The 14,538-nt window shown below is 37.6% G+C and overlaps 1 protein-coding gene across 1 annotated transcript in view; it reads right to left on the bottom strand.

Moving 5' to 3' along the window:
• VPS13D (vacuolar protein sorting 13 homolog D) overlaps nt 1-14,500 on the bottom strand; it is a 3,321,573-nt gene extending 3,307,073 nt beyond the window's left edge. Inside the window, exon 1 of the mRNA XM_044060428.1 lies at nt 14,334-14,500. The gene's annotated coding sequence lies outside the window, so the exon portion shown is untranslated. The remainder of the gene's footprint in view (nt 1-14,333) is intronic.
• Between the last annotated feature and the right edge of the window lie 38 nt (nt 14,501-14,538).

The following is a 14,538-nucleotide window of genomic DNA, read 5'->3' on the forward strand; positions in this document are numbered from 1 at the left end:
GAAAAGGCTGGCTGAGTGTGAGACTTCTCCAGAAGAGCTGTTTCACAAAAATGGAGGAGGTAGAAGACAGAGCACACAGAAAATCCGAAATTTCTGCTGTATCAGAATATTTGCACAAATAAGAAACTGGACTGGTATTCCATAGCAGGACTTCCTAATTGAAAGGGTATATCGAGTGTATGCTCCAAACCTGCAGAAAGAGTCAATCCTGACAAAATTGTGGCAGAAGGGAAAAGTATTAAAAAATCAGGAGGCACCAAGGCAGAAGAGAAGCAAATTTATCTCAGCAATCAGGGAATGTCGAAACGCAGGTGTGAGATTCAAGCTGCTATATCCAGCTGTCTTCAGAATATTACTTCCTGGATGATCAAACACATTTCTGATGCAGAACAGGCTAAGGAGGAAACACAAACATTTAACCAACAAAACATTGAGCCATCAAACAGAAGGGGACTCTGCTTCTCATTCTTCTGACAATAAAGCTCCTACAAAGAATTTGCCAGTGAAACATTTTCCAATGTTTTAAAAGAAAATGCTTGAGATACACATAAAAGCACAGGAGTTCCTTGGAATTTTGGCCATCTATGTTGGAGATGTGAATGCGAAGAAAGTCCTTTAGGTACTTGGGACATACTTATTTGGTCATGTTCTATTCCGAACTTCCAACAAATAATAGAAAAAGCAATAAGTAGAAATGTAAAGACTACTAAGGTACCTAATATGTTATGGAGTTATGACAAGTGGTTGAAATGTAAAAAAAAGAATGGATTATACTGTTATTACTGATGACACTGGCTAAGAAAGGGACACCACGAAAAAAAGAAAAAAAAAGCACCAAACAAAAAAATAGACAATGTTACTGCGATCCTGTGTTGGTAAGTACAGTACTCCACACATACCAGCATCTTTGACAGGTGCTACAGACAACACTAAGCAGACCATGCTACTATGAAGTAAGCTCATTTGAAACATGCACCCTGGCACAATCTTCTGACTCAGCACAATAATTAACTCCCACCTCCCATGCCAGAAAGTGCAGAACAAATGAGTCAACTGGGATGGGCTCAACAGTTGTAGGGAGACTGGTGATCAAAAGGAGAATAAGAATTTTCCAAACTCCATTACACATTCTCATCTAAAATTACACCTTTCTTCTTTCAATGGCAACCAATCGCCTGTTCTGAACTGTCCTTGCCCAGTATAATCTCATATCTTGTGAAACCTGGCCATGTAATACTGTTAAATTTCCTCAGAGTGTTTGACAACAACAACAACAACTTCACACCTCTCTTTAGAGATGGCATTGTTCACACTCCACCTATAACTAATTCTGACCATTTATTTTTATTTCACAAGTTCCAGGCCAGATGAATTCACTCAGTTTAGTACATAGACTGACTTATTTAGATTAAAAAATAACATCTACAGTAAACGTTAACAGCAAAACTTCAAACTCTAATACCATTTAGAACACGTAACACTTCTCTGGAGCCTCGGCTTTCAGAAAAGTCTTTTTGGAGTACATCTTTCTGCTAGTAAGCATACACTACGTGTGTGACATCCGTGCACTGGCCCAGCAATCAAGGAGCCTCAATCCTCACCAGTGAGGGGCATCCATACAGGGAAAGGATAATAAATACACACACAGTAAAGTACAATTTTCCTTAACAGCACACAGAGATCACAGTCAGTCTGGGGCTGGTTTCTCTCTTTCTCTGCAGGTCCCCAATAAGACTCCCCACTGGCACAGCTATAGGGTCCAGATCTCAGCCTAGTGGGCAAACTAAAACCTCCAGCACCTTCTCTGTCCAACCAGTGCTTCGTGTCCCTGCCCAAGCAGCTGACAGACACACACTTTGAGATAAGAGTTCATACATCCACACAGACACTCCTGGGGAAGGCTGGCACAGGTTCTCCGGCTGTGCCCCTTTTACCCAGACTATACGGTAGAAACCACTGCCGCCACCCAGCTAATATTTATCAGCTACTCAAAGGACCCTATGAAGGGTGTCCAATTATTACTGTGCAATATTATTATCCAAATGGTAAGTGTCAAAACTTATTTGGAGTCACTTGGTACAGTATCGCTATATACATGCAATGTACTATTAGAGCTTAAATTATCTCTACACAAAACAGCCACAGCTGAAAAGTTTAAAAATATTTAATAATAAAAACACAAGGCAATACTTCTTACTACACAGTGCTAGTCAAGAGTTCACAGATCACAAAGAAATACTTAAAATAATACCGTAAAAAAGTTCTCACGTCAACAGAAAAACACAGTCTAATCTTCCTAATTCCTAGCTACTTCTAAGAGACAACACAGTTCTAAAATAAACTTACATCTAGAGCAAGACAGTGCTGGTGATGTTGGATGTTCTCAAGACAAAATGCCCTGAGCTCTCTGATTCTCTCTCTTTAAATTGATAACACAGAGCTACTTCACATGACATCATTCTTCACACTTCTCTGTTGTTTCCAGGCTAACAGAAACTACATTTACATTCTTTACACCTGATCAGAAAGCAGACCAATAAAGGACATTTATACCTGCAAATTCTAGCCATTAAATCTGGTCTTAAAACAATAAGCAGGATGCCTCCCTCTAGACATACCGGCTCTGAATTTTGACATCAAAGACAGTCATAAAATGCTTGACTTGGCTTTTTTACAGCAGAGTGCACTGTTGTTACATTTTTGCAGTTCAATATCCAATGCAGTCTTTTCACATTTAAGAGAACAAGTCTGTGGCTTACATTAATATTTACAAATGACAGAATTATCTACAAAATTCTATCTGGCTAGGCTGGCAGCCTTCACCTGTCTTCACAACATGCATTTAATTGATTAAATAATCATCCCATTAAGAATTCACAAAAAAAAAAAAAAAACACAACTAAAAAGGTTAACTTTTAATATTCTTTTTTTAACCTTCTTATATTAAATACTTCCAAGAAAATTCCCTATTCAAACCTCTTGGAAACACTATTATATTTTAAAATAAATATTGCTTCCTTCCTTCTTAAGTGTTCCTTAATTTTTTTCATCAGTACTAAACCTAATATTCACTTGTTCCAAAACAGTTGCCTGTAACCCCGTGGGTCACCATTATGGTGTTCCTTAAAGTGCATAGCTACAGGACTCTGAAATCTTTGCTTCTTGATGTCTCTTATATGCTCTTTTATTTATTTTACATTTGTTGACCAGGCTAGTCTAACTGGATACATGTCCATTTTCAGTAGAAGCCCAGGGAGATAAGCTACAAAAACACACGATTACAAAAATGTTGGCACAGTGCAATAATGTAATAAATGATAATGGTAAAATACCTTACTTGCTAACAATCTTAGCACAAACACTAAATAAAACTGTATGCATTAGTATGATGTTTCTTTATACATTAGCTTAAATTACAAGATCATGGACTCTTTGGTTATAAAGGAGAAAGACTGGAGTTAATGCAGAAGAGTTAAAGGAGAGCGGTATCCAGTAAATAAAAAGAAAGTTTCTCTTGCTTTCACCAATATAAAACAATCCAGAAGGACATTTTAAACTATATATATTTTCACTATTGCAAGTGAAGGTGCCTCTTCTGTCAATTTTTTTTTCCATTAATACTTTCAAAACTATCCACTATATATTTGCATACTATGCAATTGTCACAAGAAAAAGTTCCATATCTCACTATATTATTGTCTATATTTTTCTGGTCTCTCAAATTTTCCATGTAGTAACATGTCTAAGACTCCTGCCTCTTTTATATGAGAAACAAAGTTTGACATTTTTAGGCAGGATTTTTCTTTCTGTATATAAGACCAATAATAAAATTAGTATAAGTTTGACATTTTTAGGTAGAATTTTCTTTCTGTATATAAGACCAATAATAAAATTAGTATACTTAGACACAAAATGCAACTCGCTCTCTTTTTCTTCAGCATTCTTTTTCTGCATTATTATGTTCTGTGCTTTACTCACTTGTTTATTCATTACTTTATTATACCCCAACCATACTTCCTCTGGCTCATAGCCCCTTTCTATGAACATATTAGCTATATTTTGAACTTTCTTCTCACATTCCTTCCTGTCAATACATAAACATTTAACCCCAACCATTTCCCCATAAGGAATGGAAGAAATACTATGGGGGGGGGGTGGCAACTAGTTCCATGCAACATAAAGCTTGGTTGTCCAATTTTTCTAAATTCTTTAGTTTTAAGTTGCCATCTTCTTGCCCTTCTATTGTAATATCCAGAAGTTATTTTTTTTTTATTTTAATAAATCAATCAGTCTGTGTACTAAACTGAATGAATTCATCTAGCTTGGAATTTGTGGTGTGAGGTCTGGTTTGTTCTACAGTGTGATGCTTTATTTATTTTTATTTATTGAATTACTTGTTAACCTGGGTAAGTACACTAATGTTTGCAAATAATTTCCAGCCATAGCGCAGTCCACAAGGCCAAAAGTAAAGATTACATACAGGGACAACTTACAGTAGCCAGTAAACAGCACATTTAAGGCAGGTGGGAAGAAATCAAAATAACTTAAAGAAAGCCACATGGATACAGGAAGAACACGCAACGCCCACATCATTTGTTCATCTTCTTACAATATGCTTATCCCAGTGCAGACCAACCCTTTTCAACCTTCAAGTTTTTAACTTGCTTCTCCCCATTTTATATGCGATTATAAAACTATGGTAGCCCTGCAGTATGTTTATGAGTCAAATTGTTTTTGTTACTGTTTTTGCTTTCGTCTTTTACACAAGTTGAATCCTTTGCTACCCACTCAACAAATACACACCTTGTGCTCGTTTCTATGAGATTATTTTGCTCCTATCTGCAACTGCAGCAAATGTTTCTCTGCCATACTAGCGAAGTTGTAACATTCTATCAAAAGTCATGGTGATCAGAAGTTACCTTGTAAGATAGTAACTGGTCTTTTTTGTGCTTATTAATATCTGTTGCCATACTGGCGGAGGCTGACTATTCCACATTTATTTATTACAATTATATTTATTACCAACCAATTGTTCACCGCATGTCAGCAAAAGAAGCAAAAGAAAACACAGTACCACTGCCAATCATCAAAATGAATCCCAGTCTTATTACATTCTGCATCAGTGCACAGAACATTATACAAAACCAGAGGGTGAATCCACACTCAGTTTTGCATTTGAGCATTCAGCAACAGCAAATGACTGTTACAGGATCATGAACAAATGACACTGAGTTATACAAGTGGCATGAAACCATAATACAGCACTGGACTAACCACTAGTGTAATGCATGACAGGAAACGCAGTTCATCCCATTAAAGCTCACAGGCAGAAAAATGCCTTGCCTGAGGGGTGCTAAAGCAAAATGCAAGTCTTGCAGGCCATATAAGTCATAATCACCCTGTCATAGCTTAGTGTAGAGTCCCCTGTGGAAACAGGGTCATACTTGGCCAAACGGCCTCAGGTGGGTTCAGGCTGGCCTTGTGTGTGCTATTTGTAACATGTTGATGGAAGTAATAAACTACAGCTTCTTTATTTATAAATAATAAAAAACTCTCTCAACACCAAGCTTCTCTACTCTTGCTTAGCTGACCACAAGTGACGGATTCTATTCACAGACATACTACATATACATATCTATATATTTATATATGTACATGGATATAATTATATATGTATACATACACACAGTAGTTAAACATATATCTATATATATATATATATATATATATATATATATATATATATATACACATATATATATATATATTTTCCTTCAAGCCACTTTGATGGAGCCACTAGCTACGACATATCTCTTGCATCACTGACATTTGTTAGAGGTACACTACATGAAAGCAGTTGTGATCTGTTCCAAAGAAACCAGATATCCAAACACTTTATGCCACTCTTGAAAATTAGCCTGTACACACAAAAAATACTAACAGATAATTAGATGCCACTAACATGCTGTATGTGTTGCACTCAGGTTTATGTACCATGTGTGCAATACAATGACAGAGATTTTGGGTTTCTAAAATAAAGAGCAAAACTAACAAAAGTTTATCTAAACAGAGACTAAGATGGCATGCCTGCACTCTGTGTAAATATATCAACAGGTTTGTTTATTTATCTATTTGCTTTTGTTTACCTGGAAAGTTTGTCTGGAAACTGAAATGCTCAGAGAGAAAAGCTTCAAAACAAAGACAGCAATACATATTTTTGATGACTCAAAGGAAAAATGGTCAAACATTATTTACAACGTATTTCAAAGTAATTGGGCAACAAACATTATTTATAAAGCATATCAGATTACAGAAATCCGTTTTCAATATACTGTGAGTAGAATCAAAAATACTATATTAATACACTTGTATAACTAATAGTGGACATAATTAGGATTGCATACTGCAAACTGTAGCTGTGGTACAGTTGAACAGTTTACAAGTTAGGTGATATTTTAGGCCACATCTGAATTGCTGCAGTTTATTTAAAAGCCTGATGTGGTTTGGAAGTTTGTTCCACTTCTTGGAAATAGTAAAAGAGAACAGCGAGTCACTGTAATAATTATTAGATTTATTAGCAAAAGTAAGTAAGTAGGGTTCTATTTAGTACATGTCATTGGATGAGATTTGACAGCAAAGGTGTTTTTTGTGGACAGTGAAGTATTTTATGTGCTGTGAGTAGATGCGAGATGGTTATATGTTCAGGAAGTTCAAGCCATTTGAGGATATTGAGCACCATGCGGTGATGAAACTGTTTTGGAGGCTGCAGACAAATTTGCTGATTTTGTTTTAGGTGCTTTCTACTTTGTGTTTGGAAGTGTTAGGTTCACAGGTGGTTACTAGGCTAATGGTCCAATAGCCATTTTAAGCTTAGCAAGGCTTACCTCAAATTTACCAAAAATATTGCTGAAATGTGTCAATACTCCCAAAACAACTTTACAAGTTATGATACAGGCTTGTGCACCAAACATTCATAGGCTGCCCCTGTCCATCAGGAACACAGGTGCCAAACCAGGGATAAATTTGCAATATCCCATCCACTGGTCCAAGTTATGTTTGAATATCGTTAGGGACGAGCTTTGCTTCACATAGCTGGGAAGCCCGTTCCCGAGAAGGGGTAATCTTTGAAATACATACTTGCCCTCCCAACATGTCCTGGTTATGTCTCAGATGAGGTTTTAGTCCTTACAATGATTATTTCTGTTGCTTTTTGTATTGCAGATATACAACAAATCCATCAGTGTGGGATTAGAGGATGCCTTGTAGACTAGCCACAGATCGCCATGCAGCAGTCTATAAGAGACAGAGTTCATGGATAGGGCTTTGAGATGGTTCAAACAGTACTCTCTGTATTATTTTTATGAGGCACCTCTGCCATCTCTTAAAACATTTCAAGTGCCTGATCATTTACAGTGGATATAAAAAGTGTATACACCCCTGTTAAAATGCTAGGTTTTTGTGATATAAAAAAATGAGACCACAATAAATAATTTCAAAACTTTTCCCGCCTTTAATGTGACCTATAACCTGTACAATTCAATTGAAAAACAAACAAACAAATCTGTTAGGGGAAAAAATATAAAAAAATAAAAAAAACATACAATAAGCTGGTTGCATAAGTGTCCACACCCTTAAACTAATACTTTGCTGAAGCACTTTTTGATTTAATTGCAGCATTCAGTCTTCTTGGGTAGGAGTCTATCAGCATGGCACATCTTGACTTGGCAATATTTGCCCACTCTTCCTTGCAAAAGCACTCCAAATCTGTCGGATTACGAGGGCATCTCTTGTACATAGCCCTCTTCAGGTCACCCCCACAGATTTTCTATTGGATTTAGGTCTGGGCGGGCCATTCCAAAACTTAAATTTTCTTCTGGTGAAGCCATTCTTTTCTTGATTTGGATGTATGCTTGGGGTCATTGTTGTGTTGAAAGGTGAAATCCCTCTTCATCTTCAGTTTTCTAGCAGATGCCTGAAAGTTTTGGGCCAAAAGTGACTGGAATTTTGAACTGTTCATAATTCCCTCCACCTTGACTAAAGCCACAGTTCCAGCTGAAGAAAAGCAACCCAAAGCATGATACTGCCACTACCATGCTTCACCGTGGAGATGGTGCTCTTTTGGTGACGCAAAGTGTTGTTTCTGCCCCAAACGTACCTTTTGGAATTGTGGCCAAAACTTTCAACCTCGGTCTCATCAGACCACAACACATTTTATCACATAATTTTGGAAGACTTGATGCATTATTTTGCAAATTTTAGCTGGACCTGGATGATTTTCTGTGTAAGAAAAGGCTTCTGTCTTGCAACCCTACCCCATAGTCCAGACATATGGAGAATATGAGAGATTGTTGTCACATGTAATACACGACCAGTACTTGCCAGAAATTCCTGCAGCTCCTTCAGTGTTGCTGAAGGTCTGTTGGCAGCCTCCCTGACCAGTTTTCATTTCGTCTTTTCATCAATTTTAGAGGGATGTCCAGTTCTTTGCAACATCACTGTTGTCCCATATTTTCTCCACTTTTTGATGACGGTCTTCAATGTGTTCCATGGTATATCTAATGCTGTGGAAATGTTTTTGCACCTTTCTCCTGACTGATACCTTTCAACAATGAAAACCCTTTGATGCTTTGTAAGCTCTCTGCAAACCATGGCTTCTGCTGTAGCAGGCAACTGAGTAAATGTCAGGAAAATCCTACTAGGACAACTGAACTTTATGTGGGTTAATCAGAGTCTCTTTAACTGATGGCAGATGTGTACCCAAGTAGACAACGCTGTAATTAAATCAAAAGGTGCTTCAACAAAGCATTAGTTTAAGGGTGTGCACACTTATGCAACCAGCTTATTGTACACGTTTTTATTTTTTTATATTTTTCCCCCTAACATATGTTTGTTTTTCAACTGAATTGTACAGGGAAAAGTTTTGAAATGATTTACTGTGGTCTCACTTTTTTATATCACAAAAACCTGGCATTTTAACAAGGGTGTGTACACTTTTTATATCCACTGTACATGCAGAAGGGTGCACTGAACTGAATGATTGGTCAGATAAATGCCAAGTACAGTGGAAAAATTACCTCTTTAGACATGAATGCCATACCCTTCAGCTGTTCACTGTAGAATGATTTTCTTACCAACACACAGTGGTCAAAGGTGAGGTTACTGTCAAAATGCATTCCCAGAACCCCAACCCCTGGGTCTACTTTTAGGAGTGTATTATAAGTTATGTACTTTCCAGGGCTGGCCCATTTTCCAAAGGGTACTATTATGCATTTTTTCCACACCGAGTTTTAGTCCATGGCTCTGGCACCAATTGTTTTCCTGTGTCAAGCCCTCTTGAAAGGTAACAGTGTCTTCAGGGGATTCAACAACCATGCCTAGTTTACAGTCATCTGCAGACCTGGTCAGCTAGAGACCCTTGATATTTGTCTTGACTTCAAAGTTATAAATGCCAAAAAAAAAAAGGAGAGAGAGAAGCCCCAGCACTGATCTCTTTGGGGCTCCACTAGTGACTGGCCTCTTTGTGGAGGTGTATTCCCTATCACAACTTCTTGTGTCCTATCAGTGAGCTAGCTGGATATTCATCAGGTGACATATGGGTTTATGCCTAATTTTGTAAGTATATCTACAATGCCAGAGTGAGGTATTGTGTCTAATGCCTTGGTTAGGCCAATGTATGCAGTGTGCAGTGTTTTGCCCCATCCACAGCTTTAGTGAGCTTCCTGAAGAAGTCCACCAGGTTAAGTAGGTACGACATGCCTTTGACAAACCCAAACTGGGAACGGTCCAGTGTCTATAGGTCTCCTATATTACTGTCAGATCCATGATAATTCTTTCTATCACCCTGCATATGAGACTAGTCAGACTTATGAATTTGTATTTCCCAGGTGCGTGGAAGGCCATCCTTTGTGTAGGGGAAAACAGTTGCAGTCCTCCATTTGTTTGGCACAAAGCCTGCCAGGAGGCCATGGTTAGAGATTCTAGCAGGCCTGACAGTCCATGTTTCATGCTATTTAGGAGGCTTCCTGGGATAATATCAGGGCCCATTGAAGCAGAGTTCTTGTCCTTAGACATTAAATTAAATTTATCTGGCAGCAGATTTACTATATCCTCTGGCTCTGTACAAGTGGTTCCATTAATCATCAGCTCATGGTTGGGTGTTGCCTTTAAGGCTGGACACACAAAAGAAAAAAGCCTTATGGTTGTCCTTGGCTTGGAAGGCTATTTTTGCCCCAGAGTTGGCACTGCTCAACTTGATTAGTCCCCTGAGTTGCTTGCTCAGATTGTTTTTTTTTACTTTGTTGGGCAATGCAGTTCCTGGTTTTGGAAACAATTTGCTTTCTTTTGTTATACAACCTATTTATACTTAGGTTCCACAAGGTAAGCTTGTTTTAGAAGTTGCTCTATGTTTATTTCGGGTAGGTACAGCTGCCCCTATGTAGCTATTTACATGATGGTACAGGGTTCCTGTGAACAATTCCGTACAGGCAGCCTGTGTTCTCAGGACTTTGAGGCTTGGACTTTTGTTAGACTGTCACTTAGTACGTGGTAGTTAGTTTTGGAATACTTTTAAAATATTCTAGGGTTAGCTGAGGTCTCAGGCTTAATATTTATTTCAAAGGAAATAGCTTTGTAGTCCAACCTGACCAATGATGACCTTATCCTGGAGGGAGGGAGGACAACACTGTTCCCCCATGTTTGTGAGGACCAGGTCAAGGATACTTCTGCCCCCATTGTTCATGCAAACATGCTGTTACAGGGTGTTTGTGATAAAGTCCAGGAATCTCTGGGTCTGCATATCTGAGATCATATAGGATTCCTAGTTAATGCTGGGGTAGTTAAAATCACCCATGAATGTTGTGTTGTATTGGGTTGAAATGGGAATATCTCCAGTTATGTGGTACAGGCTTCCTGGGATATACAGGGGGACCTATAGCTTACAAGGAAATAGTATGGGACTTTAGATCCAGCTTACTACAAGTAGTGTGTGTGTCATACTATTTGACAGCCTTGAGGTGTGTTCATATTCAGTGTAAAGCGAAACTCCTCCACCTTTAACCCCACTTGTGCAGTAGCTTGTCTAAACATGTTGAAAGCATTATAGCCTTGCACTGCCATTGTGCAGCACCTCTGCGACTGTAAACTAAGTTTTGGTAACTACACAGATGTCTATATTCTCCAGGATGAGAAGAGCTTGCAGGGAAGTTAAGTTTCCTGTTTAGACTCCTGGCATTGAGCAGCAACACCTTTAGATTACTCACTGTGACCAACCATTCTGACCTGATACTAGAAAACAGTATTTTCAACATTTGTAACTGTAATTCAGCAAGTCTTACTTCTGCTACTTTGTTCAATTAAATTTGTTTCTATAAGGGGAAACAGAGCAGAATACTCTTTACAAATATGTCAATGAGTTAACCATTTGTGCAAATATTCATTTCATGTCTCGGAAGTGTTGGATGTAAGTGTTTAGGTGGCAACTATTCTGACAGACTACTCAAATTAGAGATGAAGTGATAATGCACTTAAGTATTAGTGTAGATAGTTGCTTTAATGTTAAGTAATCCACAAAACATATGAAAGGCTGAGAGGAACAAGGATAACAAATTACACTATTTTAGATACTAATTAGACACCAAATGCTTAAGTTAATTATACATGAAACTTGGAAGGTTTGTTCATTTGCATATGATGTACATTTGTATAAAAGTTGCACTGTTTATTTACATACCACTCTGAAAACAAATTAGAAATAGCAAACCAACTCAAAAAGTTGTGCCTCTTTTTGCCAAAAGTTTTTTGTTTTTGTGTGTGTGTGTGTGTGTGTGTGTGTGTGTGTGTGTGTGTGTGTGTGTGTGTGTGTGTGTGATACAACTGGCAATTTTCCCGTGTATTAAAAATTCAACTTCTTTTTCTGTTTTGGCTTGTGCCCAGGTCTGATCTTAAACAGAACCTTTGAGTGACAATCTCAATTATCAAACAAAAATTAACTATCACTAGAAACCCTAAACACTATATGATGACTGCATTCTAGTCACTGCCCCACTGCAATACACCTTAGTCTACAAAACACAACACTGAAATCTTACAGTTGTTCAACAACTCTGTAACCATGCAAGTAAAGAATAGCACCTCATACATGAGAATACGTATGCCAACAGAAGATTAAAGGTCTATCTAATTTGTTCATAAACTACGGAATGTTCCTTGCAATTGTTACCTCAGTTCATTTCTACCTTTATGCAATCTATCCAATATTAATTTAAAGCTATCCAAGGTCCCAGTTTTCACAATATTCCCAAGCAACCTTGTTCCATTTTCCTATCATTCTGAGGTGTACTTCCCAACATCCATTCTGAAAAGTTTCCTTGAAAACCATGTCCTATCGTCCTATCTCAATCAAGCCTTCTTGGGCTCTAAATATTCTTCCATCTGTTTTTTGCCTAGGCACACCCAGCCTTCTCTGGCCTCCCTACATCATATGTCTATCCATTTCCCTGAGCTGTATGTCTCTTCTTGTCTTTATACTTTTTTTCCACTTTCTGAATCCTCCCCTGTAGTTTCTTTATTATTATACAAGATATACAGATACACCACAGCCTCATTCCTCAACTTGTTCACGTATAAATGTCAGTGCATTAACTTCTTTCATTTGTTATGTAACTTGTACCAAAAGAATTTCAACATTCAATGAGAAGGATTTTCAGTTCCCAAAACAGTGAAAAATTTGATTTATTACTCAGTTTTCCCCTCAAACGTTCATATCAAAACTTAAAAACTGCTCAAATCCACTCTACCTGCATTCCCCATCTTGTCTACTTTGTCAAACTTCACTATACCCTTAGCTGCTTGTAGCTTTATGTATGGTAAATTCCAAGTTGTGTAACAGGTGTGCAAAAAGGCTCACACTAATAGCGCTGAAAGTAACAAAAAAAATACATACTGTATCTTTCTACAATTGCGTTTTAAGCTAGTACCACTACCAGTGCATCTTTTTAGAAGGTGGTCCAAAAGCACTGCTTAGGTTAACATGGCTCTCAATTTCTTTAGTCCAGAAAAAGAAACAAATCCAGAAATAATCAGGGACACATTTAAAAACATCAGTACTATTAACTTGAGAAATTGACAGAATAACAGAATGTGAAGCAACATGTGCTTTTATGAAGTAGAACCATACTTCAACTTTCCAGATTTTTTGCCTCATATTTTTGTTCTGTCCCTTCATAAAATTTGTGGATTTCTGGCAAATGACCGAGGACTGAAGTCACTAAATAATGACATGGGTTTGGATGAATTTTAGACTTCATATCCTTCAGAAAATGCATGCTAACACAAAATCATGTTATTCCAGTAAATTTCTAAGTTTATAATAGCTATATTTAAAATCTGTCCCTTTGACTTTGACCCCCTCCCCAATTATTGTAGGCTTTGTCCAGATTTCTTGCACTTCGAGATTGAGAGGTACGAGTAGAACTAGTATATAACCTCTAGTTAATGCCATTATTAAATGTAATCCACTACCTTTTCTACAAAAAAAATCGCTAGTTTTAGGAAAGGATTAAGTGGACAAGAGCGCAAAATTTAAGCCCAAATCAGGGATCGTTGAAATGTATGGTCATGTTAAGTGAACTGCCAATGCCGCAGGATATACACAGTGGACACCTGAGAATATCACATCCCCCAAAGCAATTAGGCAGCAGCTACCACAAAGAAGACATCTTATAACTTTATAAGTTTCAAATTTAATTAAAACGAAAGTGTCCAGGATATGCAGAAATGGGAAATCCAAGACTATTAGCTGTTTTTATATTTTACTCATATTACTGTTTTAAGTTTATCGACAACAGTAATAAACTTTTCTGAAACCAATCACTATGATCTGGTCTTAAATACTTTCCAACCATTACCGGACATCACAGCAGCTATGAAACTGCCTGAAGTCACAACAAATCCACTGTCCAAATGAGCTGAATATATCAGCAGTAGTACAATTTAACAGTACTATCACCCTATACAGTAAACAAACTGTAGACCTTTTTCTGACCCTGTGATAAACACAGTAGTATAATAACAACATATGTGATGTACCAGTGGGCCACAACATAAAACGATGCACATAAAGGAATAGCTGAAATACAAGTTTACAACTTTAAATGATTATTACCCAAAGTAAAATTTCTGTCAAATCATTATCTAGCACAAAGGTCGACTACCCGCGGTTTACGAGCTGTCTGTAACTCAACCCTAAACTACAACTTTTGTGCATTTCACATTCTAGTAAGCGTGCAGTACTATTACATATTGCACTAAATGATCTACTTGTATAAATAAAGTACCTCAGAGGCTTATGTAGCATGTTGCGTGATCACTGTACTGCCATTTCTCGTTTCTTTACAAACAGGTACAGTACGTGCGTATGCCTGAAACAACAGGAACTAAGTGAGCACGGAGGAAGTTGTCAAGGAACCTTGTCAGTTGAGCACTGCTTTTGGTACGCTGTTGTTTGTTTCCTTCCTTCTTCCGCTACTATCCCCTTGAAAC

This window comes from Protopterus annectens, chromosome 2.part0 (assembly GCF_019279795.1).
Source record: "Protopterus annectens isolate FY-2018-M chromosome 2.part0, PAN1.0, whole genome shotgun sequence".
Taxonomy (NCBI): domain Eukaryota; kingdom Metazoa; phylum Chordata; order Ceratodontiformes; family Protopteridae; genus Protopterus; species Protopterus annectens.